Source organism: Aythya ferina (assembly GCF_964211825.1).
Source record: "Aythya ferina genome assembly, contig: HAP1_SCAFFOLD_195, whole genome shotgun sequence".
NCBI classification, from domain to species: Eukaryota; Metazoa; Chordata; class Aves; order Anseriformes; family Anatidae; genus Aythya; species Aythya ferina.
The window spans coordinates 127748-143789 of NW_028181338.1; the positions used below are offsets into that span (position 1 = coordinate 127748).

General features: G+C 41.9%; 1 pseudogene across 1 annotated transcript; it reads left to right on the forward strand.

Moving 5' to 3' along the window:
* Nucleotides 1–6702: 6702 nt before the first annotated feature.
* LOC311428923 (ubiquitin carboxyl-terminal hydrolase 42-like) lies at nucleotides 6703–15897 on the forward strand (annotated as a pseudogene). The gene is made up of 15 exons: nucleotides 6703–6931; nucleotides 7683–7883; nucleotides 8476–8586; nucleotides 8746–8848; nucleotides 9053–9120; nucleotides 9277–9347; nucleotides 9879–9961; nucleotides 10879–10990; nucleotides 11361–11501; nucleotides 11696–11796; nucleotides 12260–12401; nucleotides 13082–13363; nucleotides 14169–14257; nucleotides 14792–14846; nucleotides 15036–15897. The product of its transcript is annotated as a ubiquitin carboxyl-terminal hydrolase 42-like (transcript).
* Nucleotides 15898–16042: the final 145 nt, after the last annotated feature.

Genomic DNA, 16042 nt, shown 5'->3' on the forward strand with positions numbered 1-16042 from the left:
GAAAAGGTTCCTCCAGTCTCTTCCTCAACCTTTTTTTTTTGAAGCATGCAATAAAGCAAAACATTCACAGGCTGCCCTTCCATGCAAAACAAGGCAAATTAGTAAGACAGGAGCCACAAAACTGATTGTCCTTTAAAGTTAAAATGAGATTTGAAATAGATCAAGTTAGCAAGTGTTGTAAGTCTGTAGCTAAGTCTGGTTTTGCCAATGCAGCACAATTCCCTATCACGTAGCCAGAGCTGCTTCTGTAGCTCCAAGAAGCAAAACTGCTTTGAACAAATACTGTGTCATCAAAGCATTCGTTGGCTCAGTAGGCACGGCTCAGGTTCAACAAGTTTGTGAAAAAATGAGTACTAACAGAAGCATCAGGGTCCAAAGAAACACTTTATGTCCCCACTGCGAAATGAGGGGCTTTACCTTGAGTGTTATGCACACTGTCAATAGAAAAGCACTGTAACAGAATCTGCCACGGCAGTCTGCATGTTACTGAAAGACCATCGGAGTAGGACTGCAGCAAGATCATTGCGAAGTTACAAAAAAACCATGTGGGGGTGGGAGTTTAGTTGCGTTAGATAACACAATCTTAGATAAAGATTTTGGTCTTAACGTAAAAGTAAGGATGTCTACTGATCTCTTCAACTCCAACAACTGAAGCCCAAGTCTGAAAAATCGCCTTTAAGAATGCAAAGAAAATATTTAACTCTTCTGTATGTTCATACTTTGCTATCAAGCAAAGGAATGAATGCTGATGCCTTAACTATGTAGGGCTGTAGCTTACAGAGAGACTACACCTTCCTGTTTTTTTCCCTTTAAAAACGTTAAATGCACGTGAAATTATTTGGGGGTGTTTTCACATGCAAAGCCTAATGCAGTGCATGCAAGCCCTGTCATCTTCTTCCTCTAGTAGTGTCGCGTTAAGGGGTGTAGCCAATTGACCGTCATGGGTCCCGTCGGATTCAGGGTGCTGAACTATCACGGTCACGGATTCACCAACAACGCAGTACGGCCTCGCTCTAGTCGCGTTCAAGGAGAACTCTCACAGCTAGGAAGAATGCAATTAAGTGCAATTTCTTACGGCGACAGGTACACAGGTTCTTTGGATTGTCAGTGATAAATTCACTGTCTGCAAAAGCAAGCTAGCATGCATGAAATGCACAGGCACACAGCCTAGGTATTAAGACATTAAAAAGCATCAAAACTCTAGAGATTTCTAAGATTCCACAGAGACGCCTGGTATAAGCAAGCGTTCAGATCTTACCCCACGGCGTCCCAATGGAGTGGGGGTGGGGGAGTGAGAGGCTCAGCCTGTCGAGTGATGTCAGAAGGAATCCTTCCTGATAGTATCTTCCCTAACATCCCCTTTCTCTTAAACCAATTGGTATTATTTTCTATCTTTAAGGTGGAGCTTGAGTGACTCTAGTCGTGCATATCTTGGTTGTGCTTGGTAGAAATGATCTCACTTGCGTTTAAAGGTACAGACTGTGAGAAATTCCGAGGGCGTGCTCAGTGAGGGGTGGTTGCACCTTGGAGGCGGGTAGCTTTTGGAATGGAGGTGTGCTTATGATGCCTAGTCGCTTAAGGCAATTACTCCACAAGTAGTAACTTAGTGTTGATTTAACTACAGCATATCTAAAACATAAGAAGGATGTTAGTAAGGAAGAAGCTGATGAAACCAGTCCTTAAATCTTACTACTTATTGTGCGTGAGCAGACTGGCGTGAGTTTTAGCTATACTGGCAAATATCAAACCACACCTGTGTCGTCCCAGAGCTGGGAAAAAAAAAAAAAAAAAAAAAAAACAAGGAAATGTTGAAGCAAATAGGGAGGCCTGTAGCTTGTGCAGTCTTCTAGCTGAGAAAATAAAGAAGGAGAGAGACAGGTAGCCTTGAGCTAGCAGAAGCAAGGAAGAGAAGGGCTAAAAGGGAAAAAACAGGAAGGAGAACACGAGCTCCAGACTGACCTCTAGTAACCTTTTTCTCATTAAGGGTCATTAGCACATTAAAAATCACACCTGTCAAAATGCTAATCTATGCTAATGTGGGATTCGGTGTGTGTGTCCCCTCTCCTGTTCCCCCTCCCCCCCGGTATTCCTCTGTAATGCACAAGCTCAGTGGAGATAAGTTAGGTGAGCTGTAATAACCAATCCAAAGGAGCCAAAGAGAGAGTTTTCACAAGTTTCCTGTGTATAAATGATGACGATTCCAGTCAGAGGTGTGCTTGCTTTGCGAAAGATGGCCAAGTACCTGACTCTGCAGAGTTCTATAAGTAATTATATAATTAAAAGACCTTTGTGTGCATTCCGACTCTGGGTGCTTATTGGCGTGGTGCACTCTGCACGAACCTGCGGACAACATCTGTACTCAATGTCATGCCTACAGACAACCCTTTACTGTTGGGACCTGCATATTTTTCTGTGCATTCAACACAACCCCTTTGGCACAACTAGTTAACCACATAGCTGCCAGTCCACCACTCAGTTGCACTTGTGAAGAGGAAAAGCTATTTCCATCTACTGGAGGAGCACATCCTCTAAATGCAAGCTTCACTCAGCTGGTCATTTACTGCAGGACAAGATTTGAAAAGTGTTGTTGAGTTCTGGGTTTCCTGCTTACAGGAAAAATTAAGTGCTAGATCACCCTCTACTCCGCTTTGTCTGCTGCATTTAATGGAGATTAAACTGATTTCATTTGCTCCTCCGTTTATGGACAATGAGCTGAAGGAACAGGTACAGCACATTAGCCTGGAATGCCTTCCCTCCCAACCAAAGTAAACTGGAGCTGTAACTAACACAAGCAGAAGCAAGGCTTCCGTGTTTTCAGCTGAATAAAGTTCCAACAAAATCATCCTCTGGGATTTGAAGCTTACTTCACATGACACGCCAATGACTCTTTTCCCTCTATTGTAAAGCGGATCCCTGCTGTTAGTTGCTCTAGAAGCAAAAGAATCATCGTTTTGGTTAACAAATAGCCGCTTCTGCAAATGAGAAGTGTTGTGTTCTCTCTTCCCTTTGAATGACTCCACACTTCTCATCAGCTACTGGATTGCTGACCTAGAATCAGAGAACATCCCAAGGTGGAAAGGACTCCCAATAATCACCAAGTCCAACTCGTGGCTCCACACAGGACCACCCCAAAGTGAGACCCAATGTCTGAGAGCATTGTTCAACACTTGTTGACCTCCGTCAGGCTCGGTGCCATGAGCAGTGCCCTGGGCAGCTGTCTCAGTAGCCAGCCACCCCCTCAGCGCAGCACCTGAGGCGCACGGGGCTCGGCGGGGCGGCCCGGGAGGGGAGGACGGCGGGGCGAAGTGGCAGCTCCCTCAGAGCCGTCTCCCCGCCGCCTCGGCCGCATGTCGGGGCTTTTTTGTGTCGGGGCTTTTTCGTGTCGCGCCCTCAGGCTCTCGCCGTGGGTGAGATGCTGCTCCCCAGTGCGGACCCCTTGCACGCGGGGCCTGCCCGCGGCGGCGGTGGGAGGGAAACCCCAACCCCAAAGCCCTCCCGGCAGGGAGAGCTCGGGGTGAGGGCCGATCCGGCACCGACAGTAAACACACGCCGGAGGAAACGCTCTGGTTTTAGCCGTGAGCAGCGCGGCCAGGTTCAAAAGGCATCACGCTGGAGCTCGGAGTTTGGCGGCGTTCCGAGGCCGTTGTGGCGGTTGTGGAGACGGCCCTGGCTGAGGTGGCTGCTGCTGACGCTGCTGTCCCCTCTGTCCCTGCTGTTGCCGCTGTTGCCTCTGTTCCCGGACCTTGGAGACCCCCGGCGGCTCCCTGTGCCAGGCCCTGTGGCCCCGGGGAGCTGCCCGCCGCCTCGTCGGCCAGCCCGGCAGCAATCCTGCCAGCACAGAATAGCCCACTGTGTTTCAGGGTAAAGTGACGATTAATTTCTATTTCCTGGCCTGGGTGCTGCTTTCTTCTTTAAGGAAGCTTCAAGGTTAAAGGTTCAACTCAGTTATGTCAGGGTTCAACTCCGTTTCGTGAAGGGGCTCTTGTACGAAAGCTTAAGCTGGGATTGACTCTCTGCTAAGCGGAGGCCAAACGTGGACCTACTGAGAAGCAGGTCCTAAGTGATAACATTTTCTAAAGAGACTGCTAAACACATCTGAAGAGTGCTGCTGCAGAACTCTGAATGGGGGGATAGCAACTGTCTTAAGTGATCTGGAATCTTGAATTTACTTTTCAATGGACAAGAGGTGTGTCTCTCAAGGCAAACAAAGAGAGGAGTAACACCCTCTCTTGTCACTCATGTCAACATAAATTTATGCTCAGAGCGTAGGTGTAGGAACAGCATCGGTATGTATATGGAACATCGGGAGAGGAAGCTCTATCGGTATTTACAGTTTTTCTACTACCTTGCCAGAGAGACGTCATCTCCAAATGAGAAATGGATGTATTTTGAAACAGTGGTGGTGGATCGGATTTCTTCTTTCTAGTGTTAATATTTGCTCTTGAATCGTACTTAATACCTGGTAACACCTCAGTCGGTTGTCAAAAATAAACTTAAAAATGTGTAAGGCTTATCTCATTGGTCAGTATAAAGATCAAGGCCTTCCCTTCCCTTCCCTTCCCTTCCCTTCCCTTCCCTTCCCTTCCCTTCCCTTCCCTTCCCTTCCCTTCCCTTCCCTTCCCTTCCCTTCCCTTCCCTTCCCTTCCCTTCCCTTCCCTTCCCTTCCCTTCCCTTCCCTTCCCTTCCCTTCCCTTCCCTTTTTTTCTTTTTTTCTTCTTTCCTTTCCTTTCCTTTCCTTTCCTTTCCTTTCCTTTCCTTTCCTTTCCTTTCCTTTCCTTTCCTTTCCTTTCCTTTCCTTTCCTTTCCTTTCCTTTCCTTTCCTTTCCTTTCCTTTCCTTTCCTTTCCTTTCCTTTCCTTTCCTTTCCTTTCCTTTCCTTTCCTTTCCCCCCAGTATTGTTTTTCTGTTCTCCTTCTCACTGCAGTCTTGATTTTGTTTCTTGTCCCTTAAGTATGTTTCCAATGTGTTGCTGAAACATTTTTCCTTTCAATCCTAAAAAAGGAGCTGTCACTGGTGAAGATCGGAGCTTATCCCTGAGCCCAGGAGCTGTCACCTTAGTCTTCCAATCGGACAAGGACGACTTCATTTCTCATGTAAATGCATTTGTCAGGTTTGCGTATTGTTTTTTCAGGAATGGAAAGTGTGTATAGAATGGATTTAAAATCAATTTTAAATGTAAAACGTCAAGGCAAAAAAGTTCTAATTACAACCTCTGCACACAATTTGCCAGCTGTGGGACTAGGAGTTTTCTTATTTACTGTGTTTTGTTTAACGTGTCTGAAGTTTAATGGACAGCAATCAAGGCGTGCTAGAAATCTGAAAGCACTTTATGCTTTGTTCTCTCCGTCATTTTGGTATAACAAACTAGCTTATGTTTTAAACCCTCCATGAGGTTAGTGGTTTCCCTAAAGGTAACAAGTCCCTGTGTGCTACAGTAAGACAGTAACAAAACATGAAGTATAGAAGTTCATCCTGTCATTATTCAGCTTCTGCCTATGGACACACAACTACGCTTATTTAAAGCGGTATCACCTTGAAACCTAATCAGCATTTTAAAAAGGACTTTGTAGCAGTTATTGGCTTTTGTCCTGGAGGGCTGAGGTTTGTTTTGTTTTGTTTTACATTCAGCATTTCCGTTTCTAGCTTACATTCCCCTGTTGTTTTGCATGAGGAAAGCGTGCAACTTGACAAAGTAGAACGGAAAGAGCTGCTTTTTAGTCTAACTTTTCAGTTTGTCGTAGGAGTTTTAAATGTGGTAGGAGTAAAACACCAGAAGTACTGCTGCCAAAGTTATATTCAAACTCGTCTTTCTTGGAGAAGCAGAAGAAGCCCAGGGAGAAATAAATTTGCAAATATGCTCTTCATGCTCTCCTTTCCCAAGATTTCTCTGAGATATAGCCCATCCTCTGTGGGTTTTGAGGTATATGGTTCCCAGGAGTGAAAAGGAGGGCCAAACATCTCTCCTCTTGGATCTCAGCATGCCAGGGCTTTAGTGTACTGCCACTTACGGCTCCGCTTTTTCACCTGGAAAAAGCGACCGCATGATGTAGACTGAGGAGCCCTCACAGATTAGCTTGCCGTCACCAAGTGACGCCCAGAAAAGGTGTATTTAAAAGCTAGGCTCATTATAGAATCACAACAAACCCCTCATGACTGGTGCAGTAGACAGTGAGGTAGAGGGCGAGCCCTGGAAAGACAGAAGAAAAGTAGCAGTGAGTTCTGGGTACCTTTGTGCAGACGAAACAGAAAAACTCAGGCAGTGAAGTAATAGTGTTCCGTTACTAATGCCAGCAATAGATAATTGCAACAATTATCTATTAGATCATAGGTACTAATTAACAGATAATTGCGCAACTCCGGAAATCAATAAATAACTGATTCCCCTCAGAGAATGTCTTCTACATTTTTATATTTAAAAGACTCCAGAGTTGTAATGGATTAAAATCCTACGGAAGGGAAAGAAATGGCATCAGCCACTAGTTCTGCAGAAGCGAAAAGTAATACTGATAGAGTTTAGATGGAAATTTTCACTTTGTGTGTTTAGTTTGGGGATTCTTTTTAAATCATTCATACCAGCGATTTAGTTCTTAAGGCTGTTTCTTTGAGATTAAGTGACAGGACTTCTGTTACTCTTTTCTTCTTGGAGTGCTTCTTGATATTCTTACGTCAGCCAGAACTTCTGTCTCTGTTGCAGATGTGAACAATGACCGTAGCTAAGAAGCCCAAATCTTCAAAGCCTAAAAAGCCCTCTTCAAGGCGGTCTGGCAAATCCAAGAAACCAAGTCCTAAAATACTGATGTCACGCACCGCCAACTGGGGCCGGATAGTGCCTGCAGAAGATTCAAGCCAAGTCTCTGTGGCCCAAGGACGTGGAGGTGCTATTTACTGTAGATCATCTGAAAAATCTAAGGCTTTTGCCCCAAGAGATCTAAGTAAGTGTGCGTTCTATCCTGCCTCCATTGTCTTCAAAGCAAAAGTAGAAAATGCAGTTCTTACTTGTTGCACTGATAGAGAAGGGGACTACTGTGAAGAAAGACTTCAAAAGTGAATCCCCTAAGGCAACTGAAGTGACTGATGTTACAGAAATTAATTTTGATATATTTACAGTCAACAGAGAAATACGGGGAGCTTTTTGTAATGCACAGATTCCTCCATGTCTTTTCTGTTTTGCAGAGAAAAGTGTTTGATTGTTGCTATTCACAGCTTCCATTTTTCACAGGTTTTTTGAAGGATAACATTGCTCAGGAAAAAATCTGGTATCTGTAGGGGTACCGTCATTCCTAGTTCCTAGTTTTTACGTTTTTACCGTATAATTTCAAGTCTAAGTTTGTGGTTTAAGTTATAATAAGGAAAAAAACAGTAGTTGAGTTAATCAGGTTAAAGATTATAGATGGAGAGGAACTTGGCATTAGGTGCTACAAACAGAATGGCAGTTAGCCTTGCCTTAGAAGAATTAAAATGGTTGACTAAAATTGTTTTTTTTTTTTTTTTTTTTTTTTTTCCCCAAAACATTGTGTTGACCAGCCAATTTGAATTTGGTGGTATTAAAGCTGTCTGCAATAAGTTTTTCTGGTTTGGATTGTAGCTAGCTCCTCTAGGTGCTCCTGCAGAATAGTATTTTTTTAAATACCTTTCTTCGAAACAAACAAACAAGATCTCTTTTTAAATTTAACTTTCTTGCAGTCGTTAATGATGGAATTGCTCCGCCACAGAGCATTCTTTTTCCACCTGAGAAGATTTGTATGGATTGGCGAGAAACACAAAGTGTTGGAGTTGGCCTGTACAATCTTGGCAACACATGTTTTCTTAATGCTACTCTACAGTGTTTGACCTACACACCCCCACTTGCCAATTACATGCTTTCTCTTGAGCACAGCCAGTCATGTGAGTACTTTCTAACAGTATTTTGAATCTGTTGGATAGCTCTGAAGGTGAAAGAACAGCAGTGATTCTGTGAGATAAGCTTATTTGCCTGATTTTACCTGTAGCAGCTGGCTTTGAGCACTGTATTAGCAGTGGGCTCCGAATAGCATATGGAGTGCAATTAATGCACCATGTTTTATTTATTTAGTTATTTGTTTGTTTGTTTGTTTGTTTGTTTATTAAAGGATCATTTATTGCTTCATGGGAATAATGAAGTGCATTGGACAGTAATGCATTTGGTAGTAATTTTAGAGAGTAATACATTTTGCAGCCTGTGGAGTTCACATTCCTGTCAGCCTTTACAACTGCGACTTTGCAGTAGTCTTTTAGATTTCTCATCACAAAATGCATTTGAATACAGGCTTAGTGGATATTTTTCTTCTGTCAAGTTGTGTGAAATGAAATGTTACAAGACTGTTGGGACATTGGCATCTTGGGAGAATAGAATGTAGCAAGGAGAGTGGATATTGTATCTATAGTTTAAATTGTACTTAGATGTTTGTAGGTATGGATATTTCGCTGGACTGGGATGCTTTGTTCTTTCACTCTTCAGGTCGTGAACAAGATTTTTGCATGATGTGCACGATGGAGACTCACATTAACCAGGCCCTGCGTTGCACTGTTGATGCCATCGAGCCTACGCATGTTATCAGTAATCTCAGTCGTAAGTGGCTTCAGATGTGTTTCTTTTCGATAGCTTGTAATCTTCAAATAATTATTTGATGTGTCTAAGTGGTTTTAACACTCCAATGAAGAGAGATTTTAGAAATACAAGAATGATTTCATTTTTAAATGAGGTCAATACTATCATCTTCTTATTTAGGAATAGGACAACATTTCCGTTTTGGCAGTCAAGAAGACGCACACGAGTTCTTGCGCTATACTGTTGATGCTATGCAGGAAGCGTGCTTGAACGGAAGCACCGAGTAAGCATAAACAAGTTCACTTTCATACATTCTCTAGCACCTTCTAGTCCTTTATTTACTCTCAGAAATGATCTCTAGCACCTTTTAGTGCCTTATTTACTATCAGCAACGAAAGTCTACATCATCCTTGGTTTTCATCAAACTCTTTGAAGAGTTGACTCTGTGCCTTAAATCTTCTGAGGTCTGATTATAATTTATTTCCAGATTGGACAGATCTTCTCAAGCTACCACCATCATTCATCAAATATTTGGAGGATTTCTAAGATCGAGAGGTACTTGAAAAAATATTCCTGTCCTTAGAACTGATCTGTGTCTTTTGTCGGTAGTAAAGCAGTCTGTAGTTTGTCTAAAGTAGTATCTGTCAACAACTTGAATTTGGACAGTTAGTCTCCTTCACATAATGTTAAGCATTTATATTTTGCTTCCAGTGAAGTGCTTGAATTGCAAAGCAGTTTCGGATACGTATGAGGCATTTCTTGATATCACTTTGGATATAAAGGTAAGATGTTTTCTAAATATAATTCATGATGTTTAAGTACATGCATAACTTTCTAAATTAAACTTGTTTAACTTAAAAAAACAAACCACATATAATGTTAAAACGTAAGAGCTTGGTGGTGCTAAGGAAGTGGATTGGACTTTGTCCTTCCGTGGAACCCATGTAAATAGTCTCCACATTTGCATGGGGTTTAAGGGGAAAGAATTCTCTTTCTGCAAAAATTATAATGCTGTCATACTTCTTTGTTGTTCTACCTCAATGTACATCTAATTGTTAGACTGATGAATTTGTCCCCAGTATTGATGACAAAGTACACTGTAGATGCTGTCTAGGCTACTGGAAAAGTATTTGTTCCAAAGTCAAATGCCTTCCAGGTGAGGTCAATGCTGAGCATGCTCTTTCTGCCTCCTTCTTCACAGTGCTCCTAGTAGATCGCTTGAGTATGTTAGTAAGATTCTCTTATAAACTACTAGTATGTGTCTGGAATTTTGAATTACGGTGACTTTGCGCTCTTCTTTCTCGCTGCTATAGGCGGTTTCGTCTGTTAGCAGAGCTCTGGAACTCTTTGTGAAACCTGAAGAGCTGGATGGAGAGAATTGCTATAAATGTAGCGAGTAAGATTTTGACGAATTAGGTCTTAATCCTAGATGTCAGTTTTCTATGTTGCATGACTCTGTTGGACTACCTCTAAACTTTGGATCTACTTACAAGTTTTGTGGACGTTTATAAAAGACTTGGATTTTTGTTTCTTTGGAAGGGGGAAGTCTTGTTCATAGGCATTCCCTATGGGTTTGCAATTCTCTGGCCTTATTTTGCCATCAGAATTCAAAAAGAGCTACTTTTGTTCTTTCTATTTATTAGCTCTCGACAGTACTTTTCTTGATGTAAACTGCCCAGTTTCCGTTGTTCTCTGGGCTAGTGGCTAATTTTCACTGCTTACACCGTAGGTCCTACCTTGGAGCGGGCAATGTGTCAAACTGAACTATTTTGTTTCAAAGGATGGCAGATGGTTTCAGTGTCTTTCCAGACAAGCTCAGTACATGAAGACTTCCTACTGTTAAATGTCTCCCTCCTGTAGAATGACCATGTGCTTCTGTTGTATTTTTGATGTTGATAGTCGACCTATGTTGGAGATTATTTGCAATTTCTAGCCCTGGGGACCAAGGCTCTCTCGTTCCGCTTTCAGTATTTGTATTTCCCTTGAAAGCTGAAAGAATGTTTCCAGGATTGGAGTTCAAATAGCCACTTTTGTAGACCAAGAAATGGTACCTTGCCATCCAACCTGGTCATACCCTTTTGTGAGAGATTCCTGTTCCCGCTATGCTCTGAGTTGTTGGGAAAATTGACCTTCTTCTGTGTATTAACAAACCTGACACGCAGTGCATGGGTTTATGAAAAGAAAAAAGACCAACCTATTATGCAAGTAAATATCATTCAAATAGCATAGGCATGCGTGAGACATTAAAAGGAGTTTGTTTTGGGGGCGAAAAAAGAAGATGCCTTCAAACACTTATCTCTGCTTGTTTTTAAGGTGTAAAAAGATGGTTCCTGCATCCAAGAGATTTACCATACACCGTTCTTCCAAGGTTCTCACAATATCACTGAAAAGATTTGCAGATTTCACAGGTGGAAAGATCAACAAGGTATATTTACCACTGTAATGCAACTATATCATTGTGTAATGGGACATCCCCCAAAGCTGTTAATATTTTCAGACAATAATTGTAGACTAACGACTATGGCTTATTCTTTCTCTTAATATCAATAAAGTTCCCGCTTGACAAGAAGCATATGCTTTCCTCTGAGAAGGCTGATTCATCAGGAAACAGTTCTCTGCAACTTCTAGTCTTAACCGTTGTTTATGGGAAGACTTATTTGTAGTGAATCAAGAAATATATTCTAGAAATATATTCTAGAAATCAATTCTAGTCTGTGTTTTTTGGAAGTGTTTTTCTCTGGCTAGTCCACGAAGTACTCTGGGATAATTTTTCTATCTTCTTGATGTCTCTTTAGGAGGTGAAATATCCGGAGTATTTGGACCTGAGAGCCTACATGTCGCAGTCAATGGGAGAACCACTGCTCTATGCCTTATACGCGGTGCTGGTACATCACGGTGTCAGCTGTCACTCAGGACACTATATATGCTATGTAAAGGTAGAAGTCAACAGCATTTCTAACAGGGTAAAGGTTGTGCTGGCAAACCAATTAAAGCATGACTAGCAGCTACTGTTTCTAGGGAAAAAGATTTCATTATATTTTTATTTGACACATGTGTATTTTGTTCCTATCCGTGATTTCAACTGGAAAACGTGCAATTCACCTAAAGAAATCATTGTCTTTATTTGCAGGCTGGTAATGGACTTTGGTATCAGATGAATGATGCTAAAGTAGTGCATACTGACATTAAAAGAGTTCTTGGTCAGCAAGCTTACATACTTTTTTATATCAGGTAATAACAAATCTTAAAATGTGTTCAGAAGAGATTTACTTTCCTGTTATTGATATTTTTCTGTTTTGCAAGTGTTTTTCTTGCTGTCCCGGGAGAAGATTATTATTTGTCTAATTCAGTTCTGTCTAACCTGAAATTCTCTGTGTCGTTTATTATCTTTTGTTGCTTGGCCTTAAACTGCAGCACTTGTGTAAATTGCTATCTATGTGTTATCTGTAGCTGGCTACTTTAGAGAAGGAGAGAAATGAAGGTCATCTGTGGTGTAAGAATGAATTATTGCTCTGCAAGTGATAGTCTTAGTAGGAAGACTGTTCTCTACTTTTCAGTCTGTAGTCTTGGCGAAGCCTTCTGTAGAGAAGGCTTCCATATCGTATGAGCTGTTCCTCTAAAATGATAGGATGGGATTTAATCCAAGAGTAGGCTGAAAGAAAAACTAAACTACGATCACTGCTCTTTTCTGAAGGCGCTATGATTTGACACTTGGAGAACGTGCGTTTTACTTGCCAGCACCATCTTATCCCTGTTCATTCCCTCCTGGTCAGCAGGGGGCTAATAGTAAGCAGGCTGGATTTCTGGGACCACGACTTCTTCCTCATATGATTAAGGTAATTCAGGGAAGCGGGAGGGCAGATAACGGCACCAAACTGCTAGTGGGTTTGGGGTTTGGTGTGGGGTTTTTTGTTTGGTTTTCGGCATCTTAGTTTTGTTTTCCTTCCCACGCTGCAGCTTTCTTCACAGCCCTCATGCTACAGCCAGAGTCATTCAAACAGTGGTTACTGCTAAATTGTGCAGCCATGCGACTCCATTACTTTATAGCTCCAAGACAGCTTTCTAAAGCACAGAGAGCTACGCTCTTTGACTATTTAAGCAGAGTGTACTAATCCTCAAATCATTTAAAAGAGGACTTGTTTTTCCTATCCTCGTCACTTTAGCTAAGACAGGGAAAACTAAATGTCTTATTCCTGAGCACCAGAACGATTACTTCAGGCTTTTCAGGGTATGTTTAAAGGGGAAAATAAATATATTTGGGAATAGCAGCAGGTAATGTTAAGTTGCTTGGCTGTTTTTCAAAGATGATGTTAATTTGATACCAATCTGCAGTAAACCAAAAGCAGGAATTGAATACGCTTATTGGACTTGCATTTATCCTTAAAGGGCAGTGTGTTTTTCTTTTTAGGTGTTAAGACCATTTGTAGAAACACTCAGTAGGAGAGTTTTGTGTTTCAAAATGTTACATGCAGTGTTTGCGTTAATCCATCTTGCAATTTCTTCTTTTTAAATACAGAATTCAAGCCGTTTAAATGGAAATGGATCCATAAAAGAGGACACAAAGACCACTGGTGTCACCCTAAAAAGGCCATCTTCAGCACCACCAATGGCCTGTGTTCAAAACCAGGCAATTACCAGGCCTTCAATTACTGATACGTCAGGAAAACAGAAGATCACCATCAGTATTCACAATAAATTGCCTGCTCGTCAGACTGTGTCACAGCCTGACTGTCTTAGCAGTGCTGTGGAGGATGAAGATCTCTACCAGGCTGTTCCTTCATCCACAATTACAAATTCGGTAATGCAAATGAAGCAAATGCAAACAAACAAAAAAGTTTCTGATGAAATTTTTGTGGAGCCAACAGTGAATGAAAATCCTAAACTCAGCTCTGATAACACAGTCCCTTATGGTGCAGAATCTTCAGGAAAATCTGAGGAGGAGTCAAAGGGCTTATTTCAAAGGAATTTGAAATGCAATGCAATGTCCTCTAATGGAATTTTGGTTGGAAAGGTAGTCCGTACATTGCAGCATTCCAATTCTTCCTGTCAGAATGCTGACAAAGGAAGATCCCAGCATGAGCTGCCAAAAACAGATTCACTAAATGGTGCTATTAGGTTAGTTACTGAATCTAAAGAAAACGGACTGAAACTTGATGATTCCACTTGCCGAGTTGAACCTGTTAAACCTTCTGAGATGTTCTTTTCTAAAACAAATGGATTGCTTGAAACATAGATTTGCTCCATCGAGAATTTCTCACCTACGATGTATTCGGGAGTGTTTATTGTGTTCCTAATTCAGGTGAAATACTGAGAAAACACAGCACACATGTGATCGTAAGGCTTTGTGGTATTATCCCCTTAGAATTTGCAGACCTGAGCTTACATTAGAACTTGTCAACTTAAGCTCAGCTGAGATAAAAATTCCTAAGTTTCATAAAGTAGATTTTGGGGGGTGAGTTGGGGTTATCTTTGAAGTGTAGATAATGCATACAACTGACAGCGGTCTTGCTTACCATTTAATGGAGACATTCTGACAAGACTAGTCCTCAGTACTACTACAAATAGTATTTTTTTGTCTGCTGACTTGTGCGTTTTAATTGCAGATGCCTGGAGCTATGCCTTCAGTCAATCGAGAAGTCATCACGGAGTCCTTCAGAGCCAGCCAGCTGAACAGCTTGTCAGAGGAAATGAGGTAAAATGAGCACAGTCTGATTAAGACAAGACTTTATGGAAGTTCGTTACAGTTTTATCTGTCTACTAATAGTATTTAATGGAAGGATTTAAATTAGTACAATTCCATACTGTGTGTCCAGTGTCACGAACAGAACTAATGATCAGCACTGAGCATATCACTCTGATGCAGGTTGGTGCCTCAAGGAGAACTTGTGTTCCTTTATAGAATGTTTTTCCATTTTTCTCCACTGTCTGGAGAAACACTGGCTGTTCCCCGCTCGCCCCTATGCCTTTTTTCTCAGAGCAGCAGGTGGAAGGAGACAGATGCGTTTGCTTTTTTAGTGCAATGGCTTCAGAAGCAAGAGGGGCAAAAGCACTTTCTCTGGGAGCTGAAGAAGGTGTCCTAATCACAGGAGAGGTTTCTAAATGGCATATCTTTGCGAGCGTTCCTGTAGTCCGGAGGTTTTTGTTTGTTTGCTCGACGTTGGAAGGTTTTACTCTTAATATTCACGTCCTTCAGCAGAAGTGAGAAATGGGTTTTTATTTTATGCAGTGTTGCGGAACCTCCGAAATCTCCTGGGAATGATGAATACCTCGCCCAGTACCAATGTGATGACCGTGGAGACAAGGAGAAACCAAGAAGATCAAAAGAACGTGACCTCATTTCAAAAGAAAATGTTTTGTCCGGCAAAGAGTCTTGTGAGCCTGGTGAGAAATTGCGGCAAACTTCCTCTCTCAAGTCTGACACTGAATGTAGCTCTAACAATCTTTCTTCCTTAGCTATTGCAGATAGACGCCAAGATACAAAGGACAAGACTAAAACCACTGAGAAAGAGCATTACCGAAGCAAGAGGGAACATGCTCCTAGTGAAGAGAAGGAGAGTCAAAAAGCAGGTCCTTCCAGCAAGAGGAGGTGTTCTCAGAGCGTGGAATTTGTTGAGCAAAAGAGTCACAAGCAGGAGTACTGGGAGGGAAGCAGGTACAGATCTTTCCCTCGTGAAAGAAACAGCCCTGAGAATGGCAGAAGAGCAGTCAAATATTCAAAGTACAGATCTGGCAGCGGAGGAAGATCAGAACAAGGTAGCAATAGGTACTACCGATCCAAAGGGGAAAGAAGTTGGAGCAGAGAAAGATACTATCGAGACGAAGCACAGAGATGGGAAAGATGTGGCTATTACAAGGATTACTATTCACCTCATGCGACAGGAGACAGTAGAGAGAGAAAGTTCTCTCACAGCGATTCAGCCTTTGACAGATCGACTGCAACTTACTACTGCAGGTCACATAAGTATTATCATTACAAAAGCAGATGGCCTCACGGTTCCCTCTTGAGAGAGGAAGATGTACGTCGCTTTGGCACACCCCGAGCAGACTTGCATCGTTGCTCGGTACCTCAGCAACATTCCAGAAGACATTCTCGTGAAAGACATGCGCTTCCACCTGTGTCAGCTCATTTGGAGAACTGTCGCCAGAAAAATGAAACAGAAGGAAACAGAAAAAGAAAATATACCCGTGCAGAAGGTAGTGAAAGTGAAATAGAAAGGAAAGACAGAAAGATAGAAAAGGAGCTTGTAGGTGGTGAAAAAAATGCAAAAATATCACAAGTTCTGGAAGAAAAAGAAGTCTAAGGATAAAGATGGAGAGAAGGATTCCAAGTAAGCAAGGATTCCGGCATACTCCGCATTTTTTATCCTAATTCTTTTCTGGGTGCTTCTCATGTCTTTTTTTTTTTTTTTTTTTTTTTTTTTTTTCTGGTAGTTTCTAAGTTCTTTAGATAGCACCAGCTGGCTGGGGATCATGTTGT